The sequence below is a fragment of the Mauremys reevesii genome, linkage group 12 (assembly GCF_016161935.1).
Source record: "Mauremys reevesii isolate NIE-2019 linkage group 12, ASM1616193v1, whole genome shotgun sequence".
In the NCBI taxonomy this organism is placed as follows: Eukaryota; Metazoa; Chordata; order Testudines; family Geoemydidae; genus Mauremys; species Mauremys reevesii.
Window position 1 is genome coordinate 30,270,349 of NC_052634.1, and position 21,526 is coordinate 30,291,874.

A 21,526-nucleotide genomic window follows, 5' to 3' on the forward strand; every position below is an offset into this window, starting at 1 on the left:
GAACGAATGCTCCTTGAGTGGGGTGATCCACAGGGAGTAGCTCAAACCTCCAAAGTGCCTGGCCAGGGGCAGGACATTAGCACAGCAAGGGAGGGGTGTGGCAGTGACATCACAAAGCGCTTTGCAGGACCTCAGACTATTGGTCAAAGGTGGTGGTGAGGTGGTGACCTCACAGAGAGATGCTGACATCAGCCAGGCAGGACAGGGGCGAGGGGCCAGGGAAACCTCAGAGACCCCTGTGGCTTTGCTTCAGCAAGTCTCCTTCTCCAGGTCTCTCTTTGAGGACTGGGGGAGTATTGGGGTTCACGGACGTGAGCGCCAGGAGGAACCTCTTTCGAGTTTTCTCCTTCCCTTTTCCTGATTTTACTAGAAAACAGCCGTCCCTGTTTAGAAGGTAAGAGGCTCCTCGAGGTTTGAAACCTGTTCAGTCTGATCCATCTGGTGACAGTTGAATTCTAGGCATGAAAAACACGAGCTTAAGGAGGCAGAATTTTATTCCGTACCTGGGATTTTGTCCCTTAAAATCACTGGGGACATTAGGGTTTGTTCTTTTTGTTTCACCTTTTCCTCCATCCATCCTTCCCTCCTTTCTCTTCGTCTCTTGCTTCTTTTGTCCTTTCTCCTGTTCCCCTCCCAAAACCAGGAGCAGTGTCGGGGTGTGTTTGGGGCGGGGCAGAGAGGGGATGGGCGGCACTGGGGAGGAGCTTGGGGGTGTTGGGGCTGGGGCAGAAGAGGGGATGGGCAGCATTGGGGAGCTCGGGGGTGTTTGGGGCGGGGCAGAAGAGGGGATGAGCGGCACTGGGGAGGGGAGCTCGGGGGTGTTTGGGGACGGGGCAGAGAGGGGAAAGGGAGGTCAGGGGGTGTTGGGGCGGGGGCAGAAGAGGGGATGGGAGGCACCGGGAGGGGCGCTCGGCGGGGTGTTGGGGCGGGGCAGAGAGGGAGGGGCGGCACTGGGGAGGGGAGCTCAGGGAGGTGTTGGGGCGGGGCAGAGAGGGGATGGGCGGCACTGGGGAGGGAGCTCAGGGGTGTTTGGGGTGGGGGCAGAAGAGGGGATGGGCGGCACTGGGGAGGGGAGCTCAGGGGTGTTAGGGGACGGGGGCAGAAGAGGGGAGGGCGGCACTGGGGGAGGGGAGCTCAGGGGGTGTTGGGGACGGGGGCAGAAGAGGGGAGGGCGGCACTGGGGAGGGGAGCTCAGGGGTGTTGGGGACGGGGCAGAAGAGGGGAGGGGCGGCACTGGGGAGGAGCTCAGGGGTGTTGGGGATGGGGGCAGAAGAGGTGGATGGGCGGCACTGGGGAGGGGAGCTCGGGGGTGTTGGGGCGGGGTGAGAGAGGGGATGGGCGGCACTGGGGGAGCTCGGGGTGTTTGGGGCAGGGGCAGAGAGGGGATGGGCGGCGCTGGGGAGGGGACCACGGGGTGGGGTTGGGGCGGGACAGAGGGGATGGGCGGCACTGGTGGAGGGGAGCTCAGGGGTGTTGGGGGCAGGGGCAGAGAGGGGATGGGCGGCACTGGGGGAGGGGCGCGGTGGGGATGGGGCGGGGCAGAGAGGGGACGGGCGGCACTGGGGAGGAGCTCGGGGGTTGGGGCGGGGCAGAGAGGGGATGGGCGGCACTGGGGAGGGGAGCTCAGGGGGTGTTGGGGGCGGGAGGAGGAGGAGGGCGGCACTGGGGAGGGGCAGCTCGGGGTGTTTGGGGCGGGGCAGAGAGGGGATGGGTGGCACTGGGGAGGGAGATCAGGGGTGTTGGGGACGGGGCAGAAGAGGGGAGGCGGCACTGGGGAGGGGGAGCTCAGGGGGTGTTGGGGACAGGGGCAGAAGAGGGGATGGGCGGCGCTGGGGAGGGGAGCTCAGGGGTGTTGGGGGCGGGGTCAGAGAGGGGATGGGCGGCACTGGGGAGGGGAGCTCAGGGGTGTTGGGGGCGGGGTCAGAGAGGGGATGGGCGGCACTGGGAGAGGGAGCTCGGGGGTGTTGGGGCGGGGTCAGAGAGGGGATGGGCGGCACTGGGGATTGGGAGCTCAGGGAGGTGTTGGGGCAGGGGCAGAGAGGGGATGGGCGGCACTGGGGAGGGGAGCTCAGGGGTGTTTGGGGGAAGAAGAGGGGATGGGCGGCACTGGGTGAGGGGAGCTCAGGGGGTGTTTGGGGGCAGAAGAGGGGATGGGCGGCACTGGGGAGGGAGCTCGGGGGTGTTTGGGGAAGAAGAGGGGATGGGTGGCACTGGGGAGGAGCTCAGGGGTGTTTGGGGAAGAAGAGGGGATGGGTGGCACTCGGGAGGGGGAGCTCAGGGGGTTGTTTGGGGGTGGGGCAGAAGAGGGGATGGGCGGCACTGGGGAGGGGAGCTCAGGGGTGTTAGGGGACAGGGGCAGAGACGGGGATGGGCGGCACTGGGGAGGGGAGCTCAGGGGTGTTGGGAGCAGGGGCAGAGAGGGGAGGGTTGGCACCGGGGAGGGGAGCTCGCGGGGTTGGGGCGGGGTCAGAGAGGGGAGGGGCGGCACTGGGGGATTGGGAGCTCGGGAGGTGTTGGGGGCAGGGCAGAGAGGGGATGGGTGGCACTGGGGAGGGGAGATCGGGGGTGTTGGGGACGGGGCAGAAGAGGGGAGGGCGGCACTGGGGAGGGGGAGCTCAGGGGTGTTGGGGCGGGGTCAGAGAGGGGATGGGCGGCACTGGGGAGGGGAGCTCAGGGGGTGTTTGGGGTGGGGGCAGAAGAGGGGATGGGCGGCACTGGGGAGGGGAGCTCAGGGGTGTTTGGGGGAAGAAGAGGGGATGGGTGGCACTGGGGGAGGAGCTCAGGGGTGTTTTGGAGGAAGAAGAGGGGATGGGTGGCACTGGGGAGGAGCTCAGGGGTGTTTGGGGGTGGGGGCAGAAGAGGGGATGGGCGGCACTGGGGAGGGGGAGCTCAGGGGTGTTTGGGGGAAGAAGAGGGGATGGGTGGCACTGGGGAGGGGAGCTCAGGGGTGTTTTGGGGAAGAAGAGGGGATGGGTGGCACTGGGGAGAGGGAGCTCGGGGGTGTTTTGGGGAAGAAGAGGGGATGGGCGGCACTGGGGAGGGGGAGCTCGGGGTGTTTGAGTGCGGGAGCAGAAGAGGGGATGGGCGGCATCGGGGAGCTCCGGGGTGTTGGGGCTGGGTCAGAGAGGAGGGGCGGCACCGGGGGGGGAGCTCAGGGGGTGTTGGGGACAGGGGCAGAGGGGAGGAGCGGCACTGGGGAGGGGGAGCTCGGGGGTGTTTGGGGGAAGAAGAGGGGATGGGTGGCACTGGGGAGGGGAGCTCAGGGGTGTTTGGGGGAAGAAGAGGGGATGGGTGGCACTGGGGAGGGGGAGCTCGGGGTGTTTGGGGTGGGGGCAGAAGAGGGGATGGGCGGCACTGGGGAGGAGCTCGGGGGTGTTAGGGGACGGGGCAGAAGAGGGGATGGGCGGCACTGGGGAGGGGGAGCTCAGGGGTGTTTGAGTGCGAGAGCAGAAGAGGGGATGGGCGGCATCGGGGAGCTCAGGGGTTGGGGGCGGGGTCAGAGAGGGAGGGGCAGCACTGGGGAGGGGAGCTCAGGGGATGGGCGGCTCTGGGGAGGGGAGCTCAGGGGTTGGGGGCGGGGTCAGAGAGGGGAGGGCGGCACTTGGGAGGGGAGCTCGGGGGTGTTTGGGGAAGAAGAGGGGATGGGCGGCACTGGGAGAGGGAGCTCAGGGGTGTTGGGGCTGGGTCAGAGAGGGGAGGGCGGCACTGGGGAGGGAGCTCAGGGGATGGGCAGCACTGGGGAGGGGAGCTCGTGGGGGTGTTTGGGGCAGGGGCAGAGGGGATGGGCGGCGCTGGGGGGAGGATCACGGGGTGGGGTTGGGGGTGGGGGCAGAAGAGGGGACAGGCGGCACTGGGGGAGGAGCTCAGGGGGTGTTTGGGGCAGGGGCAGAGAGGGGATGGGCGGCGCTGGGGAGGGGAGCTCAGGGGTGTTTGGGGGAAGAAGAGGGGATGGGTGGCACTGGGGAGGGGAGCTCCGGGGTGTTTGGGGCAGGGGGCAGAAGAGGGGATGGGCGGCACTGGGGAGGGGAGCTCTGGGGTGTTAGGGGACGGGGCAGAAGAGGGGAATGGGCGGCACTGGGGAGGGGAGCTCAGGGGTGTTTGAGTGCGGGAGCAGAAGAGGGGATGGGCGGCATCAGGGAGCTCAGGGGTTGGGGGCAGGGTCAGAGAGGGGAGGGACAGCACTGGGGAGGGGAGCTCGGCAGGGTTGGGGGCAGGGTCAGAGAGGGAGGGCGGCACTTGGGGAGGGGAGCTCAGGGGTGTTTGGGGAAGAAGAGGGGATGGGCGGCACTGGGGAGGGGAGCTCAGGGGTGTTGGGGGCGGGGCAGAGAGGGGATGGGCGGCACTGGGGAGGAGCTCAGGGGGTGTTTGGGGCGGGGCAGAGAGGGGATGGGCGGCAATGGGGAGGGGAGCTCAGGGGTTGGGGCGGGGCAGAGAGGGGATGGGCGGCACTGGGGAGGGGAGCTCAGGGGTGGTTGGGGGCGGGGCAGAGAGGGGGATGGGCGGCAGTGGGGGAGGGGGAGCTCGGGGGGGTGTTTGGGCTGCTCAGGAGCCGCCTCGCGAACGCTTCCAGGCCACGTGACGCCCTCTCGGAAACTCCGCCTCTCCCGAGACAGCCAGTAGGAAGAGGAGGCAGAGCCCTGACCAATGGGAGCGCGAGAAGAAACCTTCCCCCCCGCCCAGTTCCAGTGTGAGGTTGGGGGCTGCAGTGACCAGAGCCCTCAGCAGGGTGCATCGGGGGGGGGCTGCAGTGACCAGACCCCCCAGCAGGGTGCAGCGGGGGGGGGCTGCAGCGACCAGACCCCCCAGCAGGGTGCAGCGGGGGGGGGGCTGCAGTGAGCAGAGCCCCCAGCAGGGTGCATCGGGGGGGGCTGCAGTGAGCAGAGCCCCCAGCAGGGTGCATCGGGGGGGGCTGCACTGACCAGACCCCCCAGCAGGGTGCAGTGGGGTGGGCTGCAGTGACCAGAGCCCCCAGCAGGGGGCGCTGCCGGCCGGGGGGTTCCCTGCAGCCTGGTGCCATTCACAGGAGACCCGCACAGCCTGATCCCCACCCCTGTCCGAGCTCCCGCCCTGCCCCCAGCCCACTGCCTCTTGAGCAGCCCCCTGCGGTGTCACCACTACCCCCGGCTGTGTCCCCCGCAGCTTCCCAGCCCCAGCTCCTCCGGTGGCCCCCACTTCCTCCCTGCAGCCTGCCCCATTCCCCCCCTGAGTCCCAGCTTCACCCCCCGACATCTCTCCAACCCACCTCCCCCCATCGCAGCCTCTGCCCCCCAGTGCCCCGGCCCTGCTCCCCGGGGGGCTTGAGAGGCCCCCACCCCCCGGCCGCTCCACTCCCCACAATGGGCAGCTGCTGGCGCTGAGGAAGGGGTCTGGGCCAGGCCAGGTGCTGGGCCGATCCTGGTGAAAGAGAGACGAGCCGGCAAGGCTGAGAGGCCCCTCCCTTGTCTGGGGGGGGGGACAGGGGCTCCCACAATTTGGCCAGTGTCACCCTCCCCCATCCAGAGGAGACGTCCGCTCCCAGCAGGCCGTGCTCCATCTCCACCCCGCAGGGGGGAGCCCCCAGTCCAGCATTGCCCCCCACCCTGCCCCCATCAGCAGCCAAGCCGGGAACCTGCCCCTTCTCCCCTGCGAGGGCTGCAGGACTCCCTGCCCCCGCAGCACCAGCCTCCCCCCATGTCCCCGGGGTGGGGTGGGGGAAGGGGGGATTCCTTCTTCCCATGGCCCAGATCCCGCCCCCACCCCGGGCTGCCCAGACGGGAGCCAAGGGCTGCAGCAGTTGGCTGCTTCCCCAGGGCTACCAAGGAGCCGCCAGGAGAAGGGACGAGATTCTCCACGGCGCTGCAGCCGTTCACACTGGGACCCGCCTCACATGGGGGAAACTGAGGCACCAGGGAGGGCGAGATGGGCTGCACCAGCTCAGATTGGGAGTCTGCGGGAGAGCCAGGAATAGAACCCAGGAGTCCTGGCTCCATGGGCAGCTTGGGACTCCTCCACTTGGGAGGCTGGGCGGGCCCGGACTGTGGCCCTGCCCCAAGGCCTGCTGCCACTCAGCCTCCTCCTGCCAAAGCCCCGCCCACACGCCCTCCACCCCGCCCACACTCCCCTTCAGCCCCGCCCACGCCCCTTCAGCCCCGCCCACACGCCCCTCAGGACCCCTTTGTTCCACTCCCCTGACCCCCGCCCCCCCCTCACGTCTCGTCCCCCGAGGCCCTGCCACTTGGGCCTCTTCGCCCCCACCCAAGGCCCCCGCCTGCCTCTCTGCCGTTTGCACCCCGGCCTCTCCCACGGCCCCATGTGGCCGGATGGAGCTTGGGAAAGGGCGGAGTGAGGATGGGGCCTTGCGGGGGAGAGGACGAGTTGGAGCAGGGCCTCTGGGTGGAGCACGGGCCAGGTGCCTCCCCGGGCCCCTTATACCCACCGCCCCTGCCTGGCTCCCGGCCTCCCCGGCTCTAACCACTAGACCCAGCGGCACTGGGACAATTTGTATAGTGGGAGGTGCTGAGAGCCAGTGAACAAACCTGTAAACCCTGCACAGGATGGAAACCACTTCAAGCCAGGGGGTGCACAAGACTGGCCCCCACTCCCTTCCCAGAGCCAGCGGTGGGACCCGGATACCCTGGCTCCCAACCCCCACTCTAACCACTAGCCTGCACTGCCCTCCCACAGCTGGGGAGAAGAACCAGGAGTCCTGACTCCCAGCCCGGCCGTGGGTGGAGCAGGACGTACTGGCCATGGGCTCAGCTGGGCATCGCTTACCATCAGGCTGGATGGTATCCCAGTGCTGACCTCCAGCCCCACAGCTCTGCTGGTGCCCCTCACTCCCGACCCGCAGCCCCTTGGTTCCCCCCAGCACTGACGGTGCCCCTCACTCCCGACCCGCAGCCCCTGCTATCCCAGTCCTGACCTCCAGACCCACAGCTCTCCTGGTGCCCCTCACTCCCGACCCGCAGCCCCTGCTATCCCAATCCTGATCTCCACACCCACAGCTCTCCTGGTGCCCCTCACTCCCGACCCGCAGCCCCTTGGTTCCCCCCAGCACTGACGGTGCCCCTCACTCCCGACCCGCAGCCCTGCTATCCTAGTCCTGACCTCCAGACTCACAGCTCTGCCGGTGCCCCTCACTCCCGACCCGCAGCCCCTGCTATCCCAGTCCTGACCTGCAGACCCACAGCTCTGCCGGTGCCCCTCACTCCCGACCCGCAGCCCCTGCTATCCCAATCCTGATCTCCAGACCCACAGTTCTGCTGGTGCCCCTCACTCCCGACCTGCAGCGACTGGGCTTCCCGCGGAGCTCCCCAGTCACTGTGCTGCCGGTGCCCCTCACTCCCGACCCGCAGCCCCTGCTATCCCAATCCTGATCTCCACACCCACAGCTCTGCTGGTGCCCCTCACACCGACCCGCAGCCCCTGGATTCCTCGCTGAGCTCCCCAGTTACTGCGCTGCGGTGCCCCTCACTCCCGACCCGCAGCCCCTTAGGCGTCAACCAGCTCTGACGGTGCCCCTCACTCCCGACCCGCAGCCTCTGCTTTCCCAGTCCTGACCTCCAGACTCACAGCTCTGCTGGTGCCTTCACTCCTGACCCACAGACCCCTGGGTTCCTTCAGCTCTACGGTGCCCCTCACTCCCGTCCGCAGCCCCTGGGTTCCCCAGCTCTAGTGGTGCCCCTCACTCCTGACCCGCAGCCCCACCTATCCCACTCCTGATCTCCACACCCACAGCTCTGCTGGTGCCCCTCACTCCCGACCCGCATCCCCCTGGATTCCCCGCTGAGATACCCAGTTACTGCGCTGCCGGTGCCCCTCACTCCCGACCCGCAGCCCCCTACTATCCCAGACCTGACCTCCAGACTCACAGCTCTGCTGGTGCCCCTCACTCCCGACCCGCAGCCCCAACTAACCCAGGCCTGACCTCCAGCCTCACAGCTCTGCTGGTGACCCACACTCCCGACCCGCAGCCCCTAGTCTCCCTCCAGCTCTGCGGTGCCCCTCATTCCCGACCCGCAGCCCCTGCTATCCCAGTCCTGACTCCAGACACACAGTTAATCTTCTGCCCCCAAATCCCGACCCGGAGCCCCTTAGGCGTCCACCAGCTCTGACGGTGCCCCTCACTCCCGACCCGCAGCCCCCTGGTCTCCCTCCTGCTCTGCTGCTGCCCCTCACTCCCGACCCGCAGCCCCTCCTATCCCAATCCTGATCTCCAGATCCACAGCTCTGCTGGTGCCCCTCACTCCCGACTTGCAGCGACTGGGCTTCCCGCAGAGCTCCCCAGTCACTGTGCTGCCGGTGCCCCTCACTCCTGACCCACAGACCCCTGGGCTTCCTTCAGCTCTACCGGTGCCCCTCACTCCCGACCCGCAGCCCCCTGGGTTCCCCCCAGCTCTAGTGGTGCCCCTCACTCCTGACCCACAGCCCCTGCTATCCCAGTCCTGACCTCCAGACTCACAGTTCTGCTGCTGCCCCTCACTCCCGACCCGCAGCCCCTCCTATCCCAATCCTGATCTCCACACCAAGAGCTCTGCTGGTGCCCCTCACTCCCGACCCGCAGCCCCCTGGATTTCCCGCTGAGCTCCCCAGTTACTGCGCTGCCAGTGCCCCTCACTCCCGACCCGCAGCCCCTACTATCCCAGGCCTGACATCCTGACTCACAGCACTGCTGGTGCCCCGCCCTCCCGACCCGCAGCCCCCACGCTTCCTCGCTGAGCTCCCCAGTTACTGCGCTGCTGGTGCCCCTCACTCCCGACCCGCAGCCCCTTAGGCGTCAACCAGCTCTGACGGTGCCCCTCACTCCCGTTCCGCAGCCCCTGCTATCCCAGTCCTGACCTCCAGACTCTCAGCTCTGCTGGTGCCCCTCACTCCCGACCCGCATGGGTCACCCCTGGAGCAGGTTAAAGCTGCAGGTTGACAGTGGGGTTGCTGCCCCTGTGAACAGCTGCTGTAGCACCGCCTGGGCAGGACAAGGAGACCCAGTTATACCCCTCCCCCGCCCCAGCCTGTATCGGGGGATGGGAGCGCTCACACCCTGGGGCCCCTGAGTTGGGACGGAGGGAGGCCCCCGTGCACCAGGGATGCTGTAAGGGCGAACAGGGGCACCCACCCACCAGAGATCTTCTAGGCGGGGAGAGTGGCACCCACACACTCAGGATCTTGTAGGGGGGGACAAGGGCATCCACACTCTGGGATCCTCTGCAGAGGGACGGACACCCACACATCCAGGATTCTGTATGGGGGGCAGAGGTACCCGGACACCTGGGCTCCTGGACAGGGGATGGGGGGCACCGAAACATCCGGGATCTTACCTGGCAGGACAGCGGCGCCTGCAGCTCGACATGAGACGGGGGCGAGGGAAGCAGGAGCATTTCCCAGTTCCAGGCTGTCCCCGTCTGGCCAAGGCACAGAGCTCACAAGCAGAGTTTAAAGCTCCAGCTGCCAAGCTGTGAAACAAGCCGGGCTCTGTGGCTGGTGCCTGTGATCCCAGCGCCTGGGGAGGCTGAGACTGGCGGATCGCTTGAGCTCAGGAGTTCTAGGCTGCAGGGTACTGTGCCGATCAGGTGTCCGCACTAAGTTTGGCATCAATATTGTGATCCCAGGGAAGCTTGGGGTCTCCAGGTTGCCTAAAGAGGGGTGAACCGGCCCAGGTCAGAAATGGAGCAGGTCAAAACTCCCCTGCTGATCAGTAGTGGGATCACACCTGTGAATAGCTCCTGCAGTGTAGCCTAGGCAAGACAGTGAGATACGGTCTCTTTTTATACAGACACCCCCCGCAGAGCCTGCAGGGGGGATGGGAGCACCCACACGCTGGGGATTCTGACTTGGGGTGAGGGACGCATCCAAGCAACACATATCTTGAAAAGGGGAACAGAGACACCCACACATCCTGGATGGGGGCAGGCAGGGGAAACCACACATGGGAGCTAGTTCATGGGGTGGGGGGCAGAGACACCCACCAGAGATCCTGGATGGGAGCACCCACATGATGGGGATCTTGAACTGGGAGGAGGGAAGCACCATGTACCAGAGGTTCTGAAGGGGGAACAGGGACACTCACACACCAGGTGTCTTGCAGCAAGAGCTGCGGTCTTCATTTACACAGGGCAGTGATGGGGATTTAACCAATTCCTGCGCAGAACTTGTTCCACTAGATAATTAGCCTCACGGTTAAAAAATGGTATTTTCCAGTTGGCGTTTTGTGACATTGACTGCAAACCAAGGGGGTCGTGTTCAACCTTTGTCTGGTGAATTAAAGAACCCTTTCAAATCAGATATTCCCCCCTCTGGGAATTTTTAAAACTGTGTATTTAAAATCAGTGACTAAATCCCCTCTTAACCTCCAGTCAATGAAATCAATTGAGTTTCTTCAATCTCTCGCTGTAGACAGAAGAGACCAATGCACATTTTCCTTGTTTTTAAAGGCAAAATTCCTGATCTTTCCAAGGGGATCTTCTGCTTCAGCTGTCAGTTTGGGGAAGGATTTGGCTTCCTGGGCTATAATCTGCCCGCTGGGTTATAATCTGCGGTCTGAAGGGTCAAATTTAGATGAGGCCGTTAGTGCTGCCCCCGTGTGGCCGGAGAGGGGACCTCACAAGCAGAGTTGAAAGCTGGAGCTGGGAGGGACCTGGCTGGACACGCGGGGCACAAAGGCTCTCGCGTGGGATCCTCGCTGTGCAGCAGGAGGCGGAGGGAAGCTGATTGTCAGGGGTCAGGGCTGCACCCTGCCATGCTGAGCCGGTGTCTGCGCTAAGGTTGGAGTCAATCAGGTGATTCTGGGAAGTTCAGGGTCCCCGGGCTCCCAAAGGAGGGTGAAGCAGGTCATCCCTGGAGCAGGTTAAAGCTGCAGGGTGACAGTGGGGTTGCTGCCCCTGTGAACAGCTGCTGTAGCACCGCCTGGGCAGGACAGGGAGAGCCAGTTATACCCTCCCCAGCCTGTATCGGGGGATGGGAGCACTCACACCCTGGGGACCCACCCACCAGAGAGCTACTGTGGGGGGAGAGTGGCACCCACACACCCAGGATCTTGTAGGGGGGGACAAGGGCATCCACACTCCGGGATCCTCTGCAGAGGGACGGACACCCACACATCCAGGATTCTGTATGGGGGGCAGAGGTACCCGGACACCTGGGCGGGGGAAGGGGGCACCGAAACATCCGGGATCTTACATGAGAGGAGAGAGGAGCCTGCAGCTCGACATGAGACGGGGGCGGGGGGAGCAGGAGCATTTCCCAGTTCCAGGCTGTCCCCATCTGACCAAGGCACAGAGCTCAAAAGCAGAGTTGAAAGCTCCAGCTGCCAAGCAGCAAAATAAGCCGGGCTCCGTGGCTGGTGCCTGTGATCCCAGCTCCTGGGGAGGCTGAAGCCGGCGGATCACTTGAGCTCAGGAGTTCTGGGCTGCAGGGGGCTGTGCCGATCGGGTGTCCGCACTAAGTTCAGCATCAATATGGTGATCCCGGGGGAGCTTGGGGTCTCCAGGTTGCCTAAGGAGGGGTGAACCGGCCCAGGTCAGAAACGGAGCAGGTCAAAACTCCTGTGCTGATCAGTAGTGGGATCGCACCTGTGAATAGCCCCTGCAGCGTAGCGTGGGCAAGACAGTGAGACATGGTCTCTTTTTAGACACCCCCCACAGAGCCTGGCTGGGGGGATGGGAGCACCCACACGCTGGGGATTCTGGCTTGGGGGGAGGGACACCCCTCTGCAACACGGGTCTTGAAAAGCGGAACAGTGACACCCACAGAGCCTGGATGGGAGCAGGGGAACCATACATGGGAGCTAGTTCATGGGGTGGGGGACACACCCATATGCTCCATTGCACCATTCTTAATGAGAAGAACGGGGGCATCCGCACAACACGGATCCTTAACGAGCTGGGGGACACCCACACACTCCACTATTAACCAGGAGGGACAGGGGAACCAGACACCCCCAGTAGCGTGGAGAACACCCACATCCACCGGATCCCTCATGGGGGGTAAGACAGAGGGGATTGTAATGGGGCCCAGCGCACCCACGCACCAGGGATTGTTAAGGGTTGAAGGGACAGGGACACCCACACACACTGAGATCACGTCCTTGGAGGAAAGCAAAACCTCCACAGAAGGACCTGGTCTGTTCCATGATGGCAGCCCATCCTGGGTGAGTCAAAGTCTCTTTTTATACAGCCACGCCCCAGAGATCCTGACTAGCGGGAGAGAGACACCCACCCACCAGAGATCCTTAATGGTCTAGGGTGCACCCACACACCAGGGATTCTTATGGGTGGGAGGAATGGAGACAGCCAGACACACTGAGATCACTTCCTCCAAGGAGCCTGGGCCAGACAGGGAGACACAGTCCCCCTTTACAGATCTGCCAGACAACCTTCCTCCCACCCCCTCCACAGAATGTTCTTAGCTGGAGGTGAAGCCAGGGAAACCACATGGAGGACTCTTATCTGGGGAACTGGGGGGACCCACTTACCACCAGAGATTCTTAAGGGCAGGAGGAACAGGGACTCCCACCTCTGTAGCATGGGGGTGGGTCGCCTGCTGGGATCATCTGGGCATATTTCACCTCGTCAGTTCCCTGCCATTGCCTTGGGGGCCCCTTGTTCGCTGCCTCTGGCACCCAGTTTAGCCTCCTTCCTGAGGGCTGAAACGCTTTGATCTGTCTAAGGTCTGTGGGATCAATGTGTGTCATGGTGTAATTCTGTGTTATTCGGGGGTCAGACTAGCTGAGCTAATGGTCCCTTCTGCCCTTAAACACCATGAAAACATTTCCCTGGTTTCTCCTTGCGCCTGACAGACACCACGGTGAGGGGCCCAGTGGAAGATCCTGGACACAGCGCTCTGGCTCTTACTTTACTTGGGGACGTCAGCGCTTTCCTAGCAAAGCTGCTGCTAAAGCGCTGGATTTGGGGAACGGTTCGGCTCCGATTCAGAGATCTGCCTGCGGGGTGTGAACCTGCCACGAGGAGCGGGAAACGCAACCAGCAACGGGAGGCGTTGGCTGAGCTCCGGGCTGCCCCCGTGTGGCCAAAGCTCAGAACTGAGCAGCGGAGTTTAAAGCTGGCGCTGGGAGGGACCTGAACACGCGGGGCACGAAGGCTCCTGCGTGTAACGCTTGTTGGGTGGGCAGCTGAGTGTAGCTGATTGCTGGGGTTCAGGGCTGCACCCTGGGGTGCTGAGCAGGTGTCTGTGCTCAGGTTGGCCTCGCTATGCTGGTTTCTGGGAAGTTTGGGGCCACCAGTTCCCCCTAGGGAGAGGGGAGCCAGCCCAGGAAAGGAGGCCGGCAAAACTCTGGTACCAATTGGCAGTGGGACTGACCCTGTGAAGAGCCACTGCAGCCCCGCCAGGGAGAGCCGGTCTCTCTTTATGCAGCCCCCCTCCGACCCCATTCCTCAGGACGAGGGTTGTGCTCAAAGATCTGTGCCCCGTGTTTTAACCTCCATGTGAAGCGCACAGTGCAAATAACCCTCAGCGCATCAGCTCAGTGCCAGGCTCCACTTCCACCCGCTCAGAACGCAGAGCTCCCAGGCTGAGCCTGAAGTTGGAAGCAGGAGACGTTGTAACCAGCCGGGCCCCGTGGCTGAGCCTGTGATCCCAGCGCCTGGGGAGGCTGAGGCCGGTGGATCGCTTGAGCTCAGGAGTTCTGGGCTGCAGGGGGCTGTGCCGATCAGGTGTCCGCACTAAGTTCAGCATCAATATGGTGATCCCGGGGGAGCTTGGGGTCTCCAGGTTGCCTAAGGAGGGGTGACCCGGCCCAGGTCGGAAACGGAGTAGGTCAAAACTTCTGTGCCAATCAGTAGTGGGATCGCACCTGTGAGTAGCCCCTGCAGCGTAGCCTGGGCAAGACAGTGAGACACGGTCTCTTTTTATACAGACACCCCCGCAGAGCCTGGAGGGGGGATGGGAGCACCCACACGCTGGGGATTCTGACTTGGGGGGAGGGATGCCCCCTGCAACACGGATCTTGAAAAGGGGAACAGAGACACCCACAGAGCCTGGGGGCAGGCAGGGGAAACCACACACGGGAGCTAGTTCATGGGGTGGGGGACAGAGACACCCACCAGAGATCCTGGATGGGAGCACCCACATGATGGGATCTTGAACTGGGAGGAGGGAAGCACCATGTACCAGAGGTTCTGAAGGGGGAACAGGGACACCCACACACCAGGTATCTTGCAGCAAGAGCTGTAGTCTTGATTTACACACGGCAGTGATGGGGAATTAACCAAATCCCGTGGAGCTTGTTCCACTAGATGATTAGCCTCACTGAAGTACCCAGATCTTTTAACAATAAGAAGTGAAATGAAATGGCCACATGATGGCAACAGAACCTAAGAAACGTGTTAGTCTCTAAGGAGCCACACGTACTCCTGTTCTTTTTGAGGATACAGACTAACACGGCTGCTCCTCTGAAACCTGAGATGAGAAGCCATGTTCTTGTTCAATGTGCATTGAAGCTGAAAAGGGAGATGTTTCCTCTTTGATTCCTAAGCCCCCAACTCTAATCCACTAAACACCCCTTTCCTCCCACAGCCAGGACTAAAACCCAGGAGTCATAACTGGTGGCCCCCCCCTTAACCTTCTCTCTGTGAGGAGGAAGAAGCTCTGAGACCCCTGGGCAGTCCCCTTGCCACCCTGCCTGGGCTGCACTTGAAACCCAATGGGGTTTCCTTGGGCAGTTCTGAATCTTGCTCCCAGGAAGGGTGTAATTTTAGGAGCAGGTTCCAAATAGTGCAATTAACCAGCCAGAAGGGACAGCAGGTATCGGTGTAGGAGCCATTGAAATAATCACAGCAAAGTAGTTCAGGGAAACTGTTATTAATGAAGTGTGAGTGAAAGGTGAGAATCTGATGGTGTCAGTGTCACACTAGAGGGCGCTGAGATGGTTTTAAATTTGTCATCCAACCCAGCCACCACCTAGCACATGGTTTAACCTCTTCTTCTCTTACCGTTGCTCCTTATCAGGGAAGGGGAGAGAGACAACGAGCAATAGAAACAGAGACCTAGTGACCGACCCAACCTTTCTTTGCTCTGCAGTCACTCATCTTGCATCTGCGGCTGTTGAAGCTACAAGGCAGAGGACTAAGTACAACATTTAAACTGATGTTGGACCTCAGAGAATAAAACAAATGTGTCTGTAGAAAGAGGGGAGTCGAGTTCAATCCCCTGTCACCATCAATGTGCAAACCAGGAACCTGTTGGTGTCACTAGGCCTAAGTAAACCAAAGTTGTGAATTTGGGCCTGAGTGAACCCAAGTTCTTCCATGCTGTGAACTTTAACCAGCCTAAAGGCTTGGCTACACTTACAAATTTGCAGCGCTGCGGCAGGGTGTGAAAACACACCCTCTCCAGCGCTGCAAATTGCGGCGCTGCAAAGCGCCAGTGTGGTCAAAGCCCCAGCGCTGGGAGCGGCTCCCAGCGCTGTCCGTTATTCCCCACAGGGAGGTGGAGTACGGACAGCGCTGGGAGAGCTCTCCCAGCGCTGGCGCATTGACTACACTTAGCGCTTCAAAGCGCTGCCGCGGCAGCGCTGCCATGGCAGCGCTTTGAAGTGTAAGTGTAGCCAAAGCCTAAGATGCTAACAAAACAGCAAGCAAAATGTGTAACTGTCAGCTGTCTCAGCTTGCAGCTGCAGGACAGTTTGAAACAGCAAAAGCGGCGGGAGGGAGGAGGGGGGAGGGGGAGGAAAATCTGCACGCGTCTGTGCTGTGAAGGCCATAGATAAATATGCGAATGGGAACTTTTCTAACACGCTGAGATGTAATGTTTAAAGTAACTGCTGTTGGGAAGGGAGGGGTGAGGGGGAAAACCAAACAAAAGGCTTACACAAACAAGGGGGGTATAAATGCTGGGACCCCGCCTGCGCGTGGGTGTGCAGGATTTGAGATGCTTTTTCTCCCTGGCACCTTTTTTTGAGCTCAAATAAACGTGGTTTGCTTCTCCACCCTGGTGTGTTAATTAGTGCGACGCACACCGGGCAACGAACCTGCTGTTGCTCCACCTCGGGCCCTTTGAGCTGGCAACAAACCTGTTGCTTTGCATTCCTGATGTGTCACCATCATGTGGCTATTCTGTCTCAGTCCCTTTAATTAAAAAATTGTGTTTTTTTCATAGAAACTATATTTTCCTTGTAGAGACACAGGGGCAGATTAATCTACAAGGGGAAGGTGATTCCAAGGCAGTTCTGGAGGAGAAGGGAACATTTTCAGCATCACTAAATTATTTTGTTGTGCCTCACAGAGAGAGAGAGAGAGAAAATAAACCTATTAATTTGAGCTACCAACACAGTTCACAGCATGAAATACACAATTTTGTGTTCAATGAGTTGTGTTCATTTACATAATATGAAAAATATGTATTGGGCAATGCATGAAAACCTCAATGAATTGAACAACCCACTCGATATAGTCAATGTACTACAGAATATTTAAAGAAGTTAAGAAAGATGTGCTTATAAATTAATGTGTTGTGCCATTTACACACACACAAGACACAGAAGAAACTGAATTATTTGAGCTACTAAAATTTCCATTTTCTCACAGCATTTTAGGTCTCAAGGTTGTTTTAATTTGCTTATTTTTTTGGAACTAGAAATGGGGAAAGAGTACACTGAAGTCAGTGGAATTACCGCAGTGAGGGATTAGTCACATTTTTTGCCACTAACAAAACCTTTGTTAACACAGAGTTAACTTTGACAGTGAATATCTCTTACCTTCCAGAACATCGAGTTCAGTAAAACTCAAACTCTGGAAAAACAGGGAATACAGAGTGAGAGTACATGCCTAGATAACCTTAACTCTGCCCTCTAAAAGAGAATCCCTGATAGCATATGAGAACAAGGAAAGGTTTGGGGACAAATTACAGCTACTTCCCAAGAGTTTGTTTCTTCTGAAATTAATTGACCCTGGCCCCATCCATTGATCCTGGCCTGGTGTCTGGCCGTGGAATTTACTGTTTTTATCCCAGCATATTTGTAAAGCAGTCTCTTCTTTAAAAGCTCCTTTATTCTAGGTTATACAAGCAGGTCACTTCCCCAGGTATTTCAAGGAGATGGAATTTTCCTGACCCACAGGGAACTTAAACTAACATGCTCAAGATCACACATTCCTTAGGAGAAAACGAAGGGGAAAAAAAACCAAAACCCACCAAACCGTTGCTGTATCTACCCAAATGATCAATGAGACCAGAAAGTGAGACTGTGCAATTAACTGTCTGGGACTACACTGACTCTGCAGTTACTTGGATGCAGACACACCCAGCTCTACCGTTGGTAAATGTACAGAGACTCTGCTGCTGCTCATGAACTAGCAGCACATGACCTCTGAACAGCTGCCATTCGAATGTATCTGAAAGTCACAAGGTACAACGATCTGTGTTAAAGGAAGGCTGCCATTTATTAGAGCCCCAATTGATGCCGTGTGCACAAAGAGAGGATTGAATGTGTAACAGGGAGTTTGGTAAATCCTGGTTATTTTAGTTTTGTAACAGGCTCCTGTCCACCCCCAGTAGAGTTTTCAGTCCCAATGGCAACTTACTTACCAAATGTAATACAGACTAGTCCATGCCTCCCAAGTGGATGTGGTTCTTGTTCTTCTGCACATTGTAGCCCATGGAGGCCAAGGACCTGCAAATGTGTCTTCATGTGAATTTGTTCAATTGATGAAAACAAACCTAGACACTTAGAGGATTGGAAGTGATTTCAGCTGGGGGACATGTTTGCTAGGTTTTTATGCATTTGCACAGGAAAACATTGAGTGTGTCCATTCATTTCAGGGATCCCCATTTAGTGGAGCTCCTGAAAACGGAATTATTTTTACTGAAGGAACAGGTTTGTGAGAGGGCACTTGGATTTGAACCAAAGACCACTTGATCTGCAGTCAAACACTCTACCACTGAGCTATACCCCCATGACATTTGCATAGGCAAGTCAGTGACCTTAAGGATTTTGAAGGACGGGCTCTGCCTCTGAGAGCTCCTTTTCTATTCCCAGACCACAGGGGTTTAAAAAATGGGGTTTGATTAAACTTTATATACACATGGAGACACCACAGCTTGCACACCCACCAACATAGCTTCCCCCCACTGTCATAGCTACCACCTCTTGGGGAGATGGGTTAACTGCACGGACAGGACAGCTCTCTCCCCTCCGCTTAGAGCAGCTTCATTATTTATGAACAGGTGGGAAAGAACCTCCTGAATGGACAGCGACCAATGTATCAAATATTGCTGTGTCTGCATTCAATATGGGTAACTGGTCATATTGGGCTGGATTAGTAGGAGCGTTGCCAGCAGATGGAGGGAAGTGATTATTCCCCTCTAGTCAGCACTGGTGAGGCCACATCTGGAGCACTGCGTCCAGTTTTCACCCCCCGCCCCCACTACAGAAACAAATTGGAGAGAGTCTAGGGGAGGGCAACAAAAGTGATTAGGGGGCTGGAAGACATGATTTATGAGGAGAGGCTGAGGGAACTGGGATTGTTTAGTCTGCAGAAGAGAAGAATGAGGCGGGAGTTTATCGCTGCTTTCAACTACCTGAAAGGGGGTTCCAAAGAGGATGGATCTAGACTGTTCTCAGGGGCACCAGATGACAGAACGAGGAGCAATGGTCCCAAGTTACGGTGGGGAAGATTTAGGTTGGATCTTAGGAAAACCCTTTTTCACTAGGAGGGTGGTGAAGCACTGGAATGGGTTCCCTAGGGAGGTGGTGGAATCTCCTTCCTGAGAGGTTTTTAAGGTCAGCCTTGACAAAGCCCTGGCTGGGATGATTTAGTTGGGGATTGGGTTGGACTAGATGACCTCCTGAGGTCCCTTCCAACCCTGATATTCCATGATTTGAAGCTGTTCCCGTGTATCAAGGTGAGCTGCAGCTCAGCGAACCCCAAGGATCTGAGCGAGGCGAGCTACTTTGCAACAGAGGCAGACCAAGCGGCAGGTACAACGCGGGGTCGCACCCCGGCCGGCAGATAGAATCTCATGTGCAAGATCCCGGCTCCTGTTCCTTTGCAAAGTGTGTGCGTTTGCTCCGGGTTTTAGCTGTGGGCCAAGTGCCCTCTGGCTTCTCGTCCGGGCTCCGTCCTCCATGCGCCTGGGCATCAGCGGGACTGTCTCAGGAGAGCAGCTGCCCCATCCCAATCTCCGCCCAGCCGGGGAAGGAGCAGAGGCAGCCCGGAGAAAAGACTCCTTTGAGCGCCGGAGACGGCCGGAGCATCTTATTTGCATAGCCACAGTGCATTGCGTGCAGCGAAGCGAGTCCCTGGTCGAGGGGCTGGTTTTGCTCCCTGTGTCCCCGGTTTCGATGATCCAACTCGGGCTGCCAATCGGTTCAATTCCATTTCCTCTGAAAGCTAGCGGTGTAGCGGGCTGGGAGAGTCGTCACCCTGACTTTTGGGAGCGTAGGCGGTTGCCCCGGCAGCGCCTCTGCCACGTGTTCTACATACTTTGCTTTCTCTTCAGTTCGTATAAATCTTTCGCCTTTTACTAAAGATTTCCATGGAGAGGAATGTTGATGAGTTTGTACCCAATTTTTTAAGGCTTTGCTTTGGCAAGGCTGTTGCCTGCTGTAAGAAAAACAGAAGAGTGCTCCCTGAGCTGGTGTCACTGGCTGAAGCTTTTCTATAGTATGAAAAAAGTATAGTAGGGGGCACCTGGCATTGGCTGATGTCAGCAGACAGGATACTGGGCTAGGTCTTTAACTTGGACGGGTAGCTAGGAAGACGGTCAATCAGACAGAACCCGTTCGACAAACCTTTTCATTTCCTTGTTATTGCCTGACTCCTTTAATTCTTTTCCTTTTCCTTATTTCCCAGCAGACCGACTAGCCACCAGTTTTGGGTGCTACCTGACGAGCTCCTTCTTTTGGGCAGCGTTGAATATGCCAGGGCACAGTCAGCTTCTGGATGCTCATCTGAATGAGCCTCACCCTGAAAAAACCACCTTTGTGATCATGGTATCTCCCCTGCCAGGTAAGTATGATTTCCTGCTGCCCGGCCGCCGCCCGCCCTCGCTCGCCCCGCACTTATAACACACGGGGCGGACCGCCGCGCCCCCACCGCCAGCCTCGCCCACACCGGCCCCCACTGCCGACAGCTGCCCCGACGCGTCCCCCGGAGCCCCTCCCTTCCCCACCCCGAGCTCCCGGTGCCAAAGTCGGGCCCTGCCTGGCAGCCTGCGTCCGCTCCCACAATGCTCTGCTCGCACACAGATCTGCATACCCGCCCACGCGGCTCCGCCCCTCCGCTCGGGCCCCTCCCCCTGCCCGCCCCGGCCGCCGCTCTTGCCTGCCCTGTAGGGGTAGCCGGGTCCCGTCCCGGGCAGCCAGGCCAGCAGAGAGACCACGTGGCCCACCTGCTGCTGGGGAAAGAGCGCAGCTTGCGTGTCGCTTCTCTCTCTCGCTCTCCCCCCACCGGCAGTTGGTCCAATACAGGAATGACCTCCCCTCCCCTCGCAAAAAACCCATCTTTCCAAACAGTCCTTCTTTCCCTGCCCCCTAATTCTGCTTTCACACCCTGGGACCATCTCCTCGCTTTGTCTCTCCCCCCCCCCCCCAGGTAAAGCAGAGATGGAGGCAACTTCAGCCACTGGAGACAGCCCCAGCGAGCGCTGCAGCCGGCCCGGGGGAGGGGGGGTGTTTGCAGACACAGGAAGGGAGCAGCTGGGAGCGGTGGGTGCTGGGAACAAGGAGGCAGGAGAACAAAGCCCAGAGATGGGACATTGGGCAGATCCTGGGGGCGGGGCTCTGGCACAGACTGGGGGCAGCTCCTGGGGCGGGGCTCTGGCACAGACGGGGCAGGGCAGCTCCTGGGGTGGGGCTCTGGCACAGCCTGGGGGCGGGGCAGCTCCTGGGGGCGGGGCTCTGGCACAGACGGGGGCGGGGCAGCTCCTGGGGGCGGGGCTCTGGCACCTGGGGGCGCGGGAGCCCGGGCTCTGCCGCTGCTCCCGGGGGGCCACGTGCTGCCAGCGGGGCTGGGGCCGCCCGGGCCGGAGCGGAGCCGCTGTTCTCCGCTGCAGCAGGATCTGCCCCCGGCCCCGCTGGGATCCAGGTGGGGACAGAGCCTGGGGCCCGGGGGTTCCCCGTTGTGTGGCTGGCGGGGGCGGGAGGGGAGAAGCCGGAGCTGCAGGCGGGGGAAGGGCAGTGGGGCAGGTGGGGGTTGAACGGTCTCTGTGCAGCCGGGAAAGTCCAGGAGGAGAGTGTGTGTGAGTCTGGGGGGGGGGGGGGATACCTGCCTCCTTCTCCTGTCTGTGCCACTTCCCTCCCCAGCACTGATAACAAGTCTCTCTGGTTCTCCCCCTTTTCTCTCCCCTCACCACACAGGACTGTCAAACCCAAGGAGATTCCCTCGTTTTTCCTAAAATTGTTGACTCTCTAGTCTCTTATTTTTCCTGATTTTTTTTCTATAATTTTCAAATGTCAATTTAAATTCTCCTCATATTTGGGGGGCTTCGCCCCACCACCCATTTCATCAGCAGCAATTCGTCTTTGTTGGGATGGGAAATTGTTGCCCTGAGTCATTCCCCAAAGGGGATGGGGGTTCCTGGGTGCTGTTTGGGGGAGCCC

The 21,526-nt window shown here is 60.0% G+C and overlaps 1 protein-coding gene, 2 non-coding genes and 1 pseudogene across 3 annotated transcripts in view; 2 read left to right on the top strand and 2 right to left on the bottom strand.

Annotated features, from left to right (window-relative positions):
- The window catches only part of LOC120375640 (zinc finger protein 850-like), a gene marked incomplete at its 3' end in the record, with an annotated part of 811,498 nt that overhangs the window by 296,575 nt on the left and 493,397 nt on the right, over positions 1-21,526 (top strand). The gene's annotated exons all lie outside the window — the stretch shown is intronic.
- Positions 17,808-17,879, bottom strand: TRNAC-GCA. Its single transcript has one exon. It is a non-coding gene; the product is annotated as a tRNA-Cys (tRNA).
- LOC120376052 lies at positions 19,406-19,521 on the top strand. Its single transcript, XR_005586976.1, has one exon. It is a non-coding gene; the product is annotated as a U5 spliceosomal RNA (small nuclear RNA).
- Positions 19,826-19,942, bottom strand: LOC120376305 (annotated as a pseudogene).